The following is a 7,861-nucleotide window of genomic DNA, read 5'->3' as shown; positions in this document are numbered from 1 at the left end:
GAAACTGTGAACAAAATACAGCTGCACAGTTCTTTCTCTTTTTTACAGTTCTGCATGTTTCAGGTTGTTTTGGTCACAAGGAAAGGTGTTAGGAAAAACCAAATGCAAATAAAATTTGCACACTACTTGGTTACCTTCCTCCTTTTAAAAATAGTTCTGCATATCTAAGGTTCAGCCGTTAAGGTAGTGAGTAGCAGCAGGCATGGTTCTCTCTTCCAGTGAAGTTAATGCAAAAGGTTAATCTGTATCCAGTTTCCACACACACACCATTTTTTCTAGCATCTAAACTTCCATAAGAATAAACTTGTAGGACAAAAGCACAAAGGAAAATGCTGCAGAACTGCAAACTTCTTTAGTAATATTCACAATGTAGAAAGTGATTCATTCTCACCTACTGAAGATGCTCAGCCGCATAAACTAAAATCCTATGTCTGTGTAGACATGCAGAAGTGATTTGGTTGCAATAAAACTACACTTGAAATCCCCCCCACCCCCAAACTGCTTTGTTTTTAAATGTTGGCTATGATAAACTTTGTGTTCCTTCCTAACGTGCTGCAACAGGCTATAAATACAATAGTTCTTAACAAGCCGGTCTGGCACACAGTACAGTATGCAAATATATTCCTTTAGCAATATTATCAGTGTAGCAGGTCATTCACTCTGATCTGATCTAAGACTAGGAGGTTGTTCAGCAGCAGCATTGCAAGTCTCTACAGAGAATCTAGGACTGCAGGTGGCGCAGCGGTTTAAACCGCTGTGCTGCTGGGCTGGTTGATCGAAAGCGCGCCTGTTCGAATATGCACAACGGGGTGAGTTCCCGTTGCTCCGTCCCAGCTCCTGCCAACCTTGCAGTTCGAAAGCATGCAAATGTAGGTAGATAAAAAGGTGCCACTTCGGTGTTTAGTCATGCCGGCCACATGACCATGGAGACCGTCTGCGGACAAACGCTGGCTCCCTCGGCTAGGAAGCAAGAGATGAGCGCCGCCCCCTAGAGTCAGGCATGACTGGACTTAATGTCAAGGGGAAACCTTTGCCTTTACAGAGAATCTACAGAATTCTACAGTAGAGTTGCAAGTATCTACAGCAGAGTCTTGTGGCACTTAAAGTACTTAATTTTCTTCTGGCATACATTTTCATGAACACCATCCACTTTTAGATACATGAAGCATCAACTAACTGGCTGATATGTATAACCAGGACCTAGGTGGGTAAACAGAGATGTTCTCTCACAGTTGTGCCCACTGGGGTGGTTGGTTCAGGATCGGGGCAAATTTGGCTGGGTAACAGGGCACCATTGTTTTTATGGATTGTCTCCCCCATGATGTCCCCAGTTGAAGCATATGGAAAACAAGGAGAAATACAGCAGTACCTTGACTCACGAACTTAATCCGTTTCAGGACTCTGGTCATGACCCAAATTGGTCATGAGCCAAGTTAAATTTCCCCATAACGTTCAATGTAAATAAGGTTAATCCATTCTGTAACCATTTTTTAAATCAGAAAAATGTGAAGCAAAGTGAAAACAACAAAGATCGTGGCCATTCCCTCCCCACCACCCCGAGCACAAGCACGGCCATCTCCCCGCCCCCCCAGCATGACCGAGATTGCGCCCGTCATCCCTGCAGGTGCCCGTCATCATGGCGTGCTGGGGGTGGCGGGGGGGGAGACAGGCATGATCGTGGGCGCACTGGGGGAGGGAGAGATGGGCGCAAATGATGTGCTGGGGGTGGGGAGATGGCCACAATTGCAGTTCCGTTCATGTGGGAAGGCATGCCTGATCAGAGGCGCGCTCCTGCAGGAAAGACAGGCGCAATCTCGGCCATCTCCCCCGCGGCTCTGCTTTGCTGCTCCCGTCTTTCCTGCAGCAGCGCGTCTCTGATCACACACACCTTCCCTGCACGAAAGCAATGGAACTGTGATCGCGGTCATCTCCCCACTCTGTGGTGGTGGGGGAGATTGGTGTGATCTTGATCACCACCCAAAGTGGTGTTTGCGACCAAGTCAAAATTTTTCAGAAATTTTTGTTCGTGAATCGATTTGTTCATGAACCAAGGTGTTCGTGAGCTGAGGTACCACTGTAATGACCTTATAACGTCGAGATGTCATTGACATATTAGGATGAATTAAACCTTGGCAAAAACTGAAAGATGAACAGAAAAATATACAATGGCTTGTTTACTATCCTTCATATTGCAAGACTGAAGGAAACACAACCAGGAGAAGGGATTTTGAGAGATCTGACAGGTTTTGAACTGTTGCTTACACAGCAGAATGATCACTTACTGAGAAGACTTTACAAACTCTTATTACACTATGACAGTGAAAGACATCAAGATAAGAAACACACGACAATTTGGAAACAATCTTGGTGAAGAAGTATCATCTGGTCAGTAGGAAGCTCTTTGAAAGAAAGATTAATTGCTAGTCAAGCATTCAGAGAAAACTGGTAAAAGATGTTTTATTGGTGGTATATTACCAATAAAGATATTGGGAAAATAGATAAGAATTATAATGCAAAATGTTGGAAATATAAAAGGGTAGATGGGACCTTCTATCATATGTGGTGAAGTTGTGAAATAACACAAAAATTCTGGAAATTGATACATTTCTGATGTAGAAATGTAGAAAATCTTTAAAATTAAGTTTCCTATGAGTCCCAAGAATGTGCTTTTGAATATCGTGCTAGAGGTCCTTCTGAAATGTGTCAGAGTTATTTATGTACAGTTTATGACTACAGCAGCAAGAATCACAATAGCTTCAAAATGAAAATCACCAGAGCCCCCAAGCATTGAAGAAGGGAGAAAGGGATTAGCCAAATCTGCAGTGATGGCAAATCTAACTAATTACGTAAATAGAAGACTGTTAGAGGAATTTAATGACAAATGGAAATTTTACCGTGCTTAGCATGATTAATGGAAGTCCAGGGGGGTTTAGAAGGGAAAAAGGAAAAGCATTAGAATTTGAACTGGTTAGAAAATCTGTTGATGTATAGAATAATATTTTTTCTTTTTTGCAAACTCTCATCGAGCGTGGGAAGATATGAAGAGAGTTGGTTCTGGGGACTGCAGTACATGGGCTGTGTTTGTTTGTAATTCCCTTGGCAACTTTATTTTGCTCACTTCAGTCTGTTCTGTTTGTTACTTTTTCCTTTGTTCTGTATTTTTCTTCTATGTAATTGTATATGTTGGGAAAATAAAAATTATTAAAAAGGAAGAAGAGAGGGTTGGGAAGCATCTGGTTCAGAGTAAATTATCCATATTGGATGAAGAGGGAAATGTTTCTGGTTGCCCAAAAGTAGGAGGGGAGGAAATAAGCCACGAGCTTATGACGAGATATGATAACTAGTTGGAGAGACCCAAGTACCAAAATATAAAATGTCTGTTGAGGTTTGGACTGGTGTCAGCTTTTCCCCTTTGCAAGAATGGAGGGCCTATCAAGAGAGTCCACCCCAGGGGATAATGGGTCTGGGCAGCTTCTGCGTGGCTCTGGCAGGTTTTCTGGCTGATACGGCTTGGCTTGTACTCCTGTTGAAACCATGGTCAGCCTCTGGAATGCAGAAATCCCCCAGGCAATCAAACTCTTGTATTGGACCTCAGGTGGCTCCATGGCAGGCCTTGGAACTGAGAGCAGTGGCAAAAAATAGGAGAGAGCCGGAGTCCTGATTGAGAAAACCAGGCTTGTCCAGGGCAGGCTGAATCTGTCTGGGGCTTGTAACACATTTGCTGGGTGCCTCTAGTGTCCTCCTGGACTTAGACTCCAAAGCTATAGCAGCTGAACCAGGTAACACGTTCAGAATGAGGCCTGGCTGAATTTCTTGGATGAGCTTCCAGTTGGCACGGCTGGAGCACCTGGACAAGATGCTTAGACAGGTCCATCAGCGCAACAGCTTCTTCACTGATTCCTTGGTCCTCCTGGTGTATAAAAATGGCAAGGGGGGATTAATGCCTCCTCCTCATTGTCTTATGTCACTTGAAAGAAGCAACAGTAAAACCACGCCTGTAGAAATGCTCTTTGGACCCAGAAGATCTGAAAAATTTTAGGCTGGTGGCAAATATTTCTTTCCTGGGCAAGTTATTTGAGCCAACCAGATCCAGGCACTCTTGCAGGTGTAGGGAAGCCTTGATGGCAGCCGCAAGGAGGATGACCAGGTTCAGTCAGGAAGACCCCTTTCGCCTTGAACCTCACCGGTTTTATTGAAAGATCACCCAGGACCCCTGCAGTTACTTATGACAGCATGTGACCGGGTAGTGGATCTCACTGCCAACTACAGAACCACAGTCCATGTACAGACAGTTTTATAACCTGCTAGTCAGTACACTAATGCAAAGTGTTAAGTTTCCAGATAATCTTAGTGCAATAGCATCCTAACGTCTTTAGGCATGACATAATGTTCTAAACTGGTAACAATACCATGGAAAACAGTACTTTTTTTAAAATAAGTTTTATTTGAAATTATAATCCTAAAAAACAAAACAAAACAAAAACCAAAAACTAAAAACAACATCCATCATCAAAAACATCGGGCCTGCTTGGTCGGCTCCCACACCCTTCTTTTTCCATTTATGATAACTTAAAAACATATTTAAATCTATGCGAAGTCCCATTTCTCTAGCCAATAATAAAAAGAGTCCCAAGTTTGATAGAAGTCAGTATCTTCCTTCTCCTTCAATGATAAAGTCTGTCTATCCATTTCTGCACAGTCCAGGATCTTTTTTAGAATCAGTTCGTCGGTGGGTAGTTCTTCACTTTTCCAGTGTTGAGCAAATGCAATCCTCGCTGCAGTAATTGCATGTAAAATCAAATACATTTCTTGTTTACTAATGTCCTCCAGTATAATGCCTAATAAGAAGACTTCAGGTTAAAAAGCTAAAGGTTTTTGTAACATTTCCTCAAGCCATTGATGTATTTTAATCCAATACTTTTTCACGTTATCGCAAGTCCACCACATATGATAAAAAGCACCCAATTTATGTTTACATTTCCAACATCCATTTGACATATTTGGAAACATCTTAGCTAATCTATTTGGTGACAGATACCATCTATAAAACATTTTATACAAGTTTTCTTTATACAAAGTTGCTAATGTTACCTTAATATTTCTCTCCCATAGCTTTTGCCACTTTTCTAATTCAATATTATATCCAAAGTTTTGTGCCCACGTTATCATGGTTTCCTTAACCTGTTCGTCTTCCATTTTCCTATCAAGTAAAAAGTCATATAGTCTTTTAATCATTTTCTCATCTGTTTTTAACATCACTTGATCAAAGGCTGTTAAATCCTTATAAAAATCCCACGCTTTACAATCTTTAGCATATCTCGATTGTATCTGCATCTAATGCCACCAAGAGATATTAGATCCCTGTTCTTGTGTTTCTTGATTCAATTTCAACCCTCCATCCTTATCCAAAATGTCATCATATTTTATAATCCCTTCAAAATTCAATGGATTTGGATACACAAAAGCTTCCATGGGTGAAAGCCATCTTGGTAATTTATTATACAGTTTTATCTTTAACTTATCCCACACCGACATTAATGATTTTCTAATATAGTGACTTAAAAAAGAGCCATGTGACTTAGCCTTCTCATACCACATATAAGCATGCCAGCCCATTTGCAAATCATGCCCTTCAAGATACAAAAATTTCTTATTTCTTAAAGTTATCCATTCTTTTAGCCATGTTAAAACAGAAGCTTGATAATACAACATCCAATCAGGGAGACCAAAACCCCATTCTCTTTAGCCTCCTGAAGCATTTTTAATTTAATCCTTTGGTTTCTTCTTTCTCCATATAAATCTTGGAATTTGAAAAATTAAATCATCAAAAATTTTTCTATCAATTTTTATGGGAATCATTTGAACTAAAAACAAAAGCTTTGGTAATATATTCATTTTAACCAGTGCTATTCTTCTCAGCAAGGATAATTGCAAATTAGCCCATTTTTCTAGATCACTCTTAAATCCTTCAATAGTTTATCATAATTGTCTCCTTTCAGATTAGTACACTTAGCTGTAAGATACATTCCCAAATACTTAACCTTTTTAACAATCTGCAAATCTACTTGTTCCTGCAGAGTTTTTCTCTGGTCTTGTGTAAATTTTTTTACTAACAGTTTCATCTTTTCTCTATTTATTTTCATCCCAGTAACCTTGTCATATTCTTCAATCCTTTGTAGGAGTTTAGGCATTATTGCAAAGGGTTCCTCTGTTATGAAAACCAGGTCATCTGCAAATGCTTGCAATTTATAGCTTGCATCTCTAATTCTGTTACCTTTAATGTCCGCATCATCCCTGATGTTTCTATTCAACACTTCTAAAATCAGTATAAACAACAGAGGTGATAATGGGCATCCTTGTCTTGTACCCATTTGTATCTCTATAATCTTTGTAAATTCTCCATTAATTATAATCCTAGCCAACTGCTGTTGATAAATGCTTGATATTGTATTAATAAACTTTTCACCAAACTCCATTTGAACCATCTGTTGCTTCATCAATTGCCAGTTGACATTATTAAAGGCCTTCTGTGCATCCATGAATAATAAGGAAAACATTACTGATTGCTTGATTGACCTGTCAACTGAGTAGACCTCTTTGCGGTTCAGTTCAGATCCTGTTTAAACATGCAAATGTGTCTGATGGAGGAACCATTCAGGAAATCTGGTTTGACAACTACACTGTGCCGGTGCAATTAAATGCTTCAGTGGGTCCATTCAGAAACAAATTGGACACCATTGTTTCTGTTTTTCTGCAGCTGATGAGAACACAGGTATTTCAGTGCTGATATAGTGTTAACCTCCAGGGGCTTCTCAGTCCAGCTACGAATTCCATCTTCTTAAAGTAACAGCAGCACTAAACAGTGACCTGGCTTGGAAGTCAGGTGCCTTCTGAGAAAGGGGTGCAGGTTTGCTTTTATAACACAAAGGCACATATAAGCAGCCTTTTTCTGCCAGAATTTATCTGAATTTTCCCAACACATGAAATTGGTTATCCAGATCCTGGGGTTCAGATCAACAGAAAGAGCTCTGATCATGCAGTGCGATGACCTGTGCTGAGAGAGAGACAAGGGAGTGAGACCCTGCTGATACTCCTGGATCGCCTGGAGGCTTCTGATATCAGCCATTGTATTCCCCTGGGACAACTGTCTGAGCTGGGAATAGGAGATATCACATTGCTGTGGCCTTGCTGTGATTGGGATAGCCCACTCCAGAAGGTGGTGCATGGGAAATATTGCTGGGCCATGAAGATTCTCCTTACAGGGGGTTCCCTGGAGGCCATGCTGTGCCACTACATGTGTGGTCACCTGGAGCTTTGGAGTGTGTTGTGTCAGAAAATCCTGGAATTTCAATTTGCAAGGAGGAAATAAAACTCGGGTTCGTGGGAAAGATCAAGTGTTCAGACCATCTGTGGCTTTATTGTTTGGCCCAGGTTCCCGCAGTAGACTCACGATAATGCATTACCATGCACGCAGAGGTGAACTCGCTGCAAAGTTTCAATACAACTACAGGGTATTTTATACCCTCCCAGTCATGTACACAGGTAGAGGGTAATTGATGGCAGAATGCAGACATTACAATAAGGTTCTGAGGTCATCACATACAGAACAGATAAAGGAATGTCAGTCAATCATACAGAGACAATGAGATTACAATATTTCTAATTGCATTGTATTGACACTTTAGTTGAGTAACTTGAACCCATCTCCAGGTCTGCTTAGGCATGTAAATTCAAGCTACTGAGAAACTATTCATGAACTCATAAGCTCATCTAGACTCAGACCCTAAGTAATGCATCCGCACCATTCTGAATGGCCAGGGCACTTGCAGCCCTCTGGGCTAGCAAAAGATACTTCCTGGTA

This window comes from Varanus komodoensis, unplaced genomic scaffold (genome assembly GCF_004798865.1).
Source record: "Varanus komodoensis strain SLA01 unplaced genomic scaffold, ASM479886v1 scaffold107, whole genome shotgun sequence".
NCBI lineage: Eukaryota > Metazoa > Chordata > Lepidosauria > Squamata > Varanidae > Varanus > Varanus komodoensis.
This window is presented reverse-complemented; position numbering follows the sequence as displayed.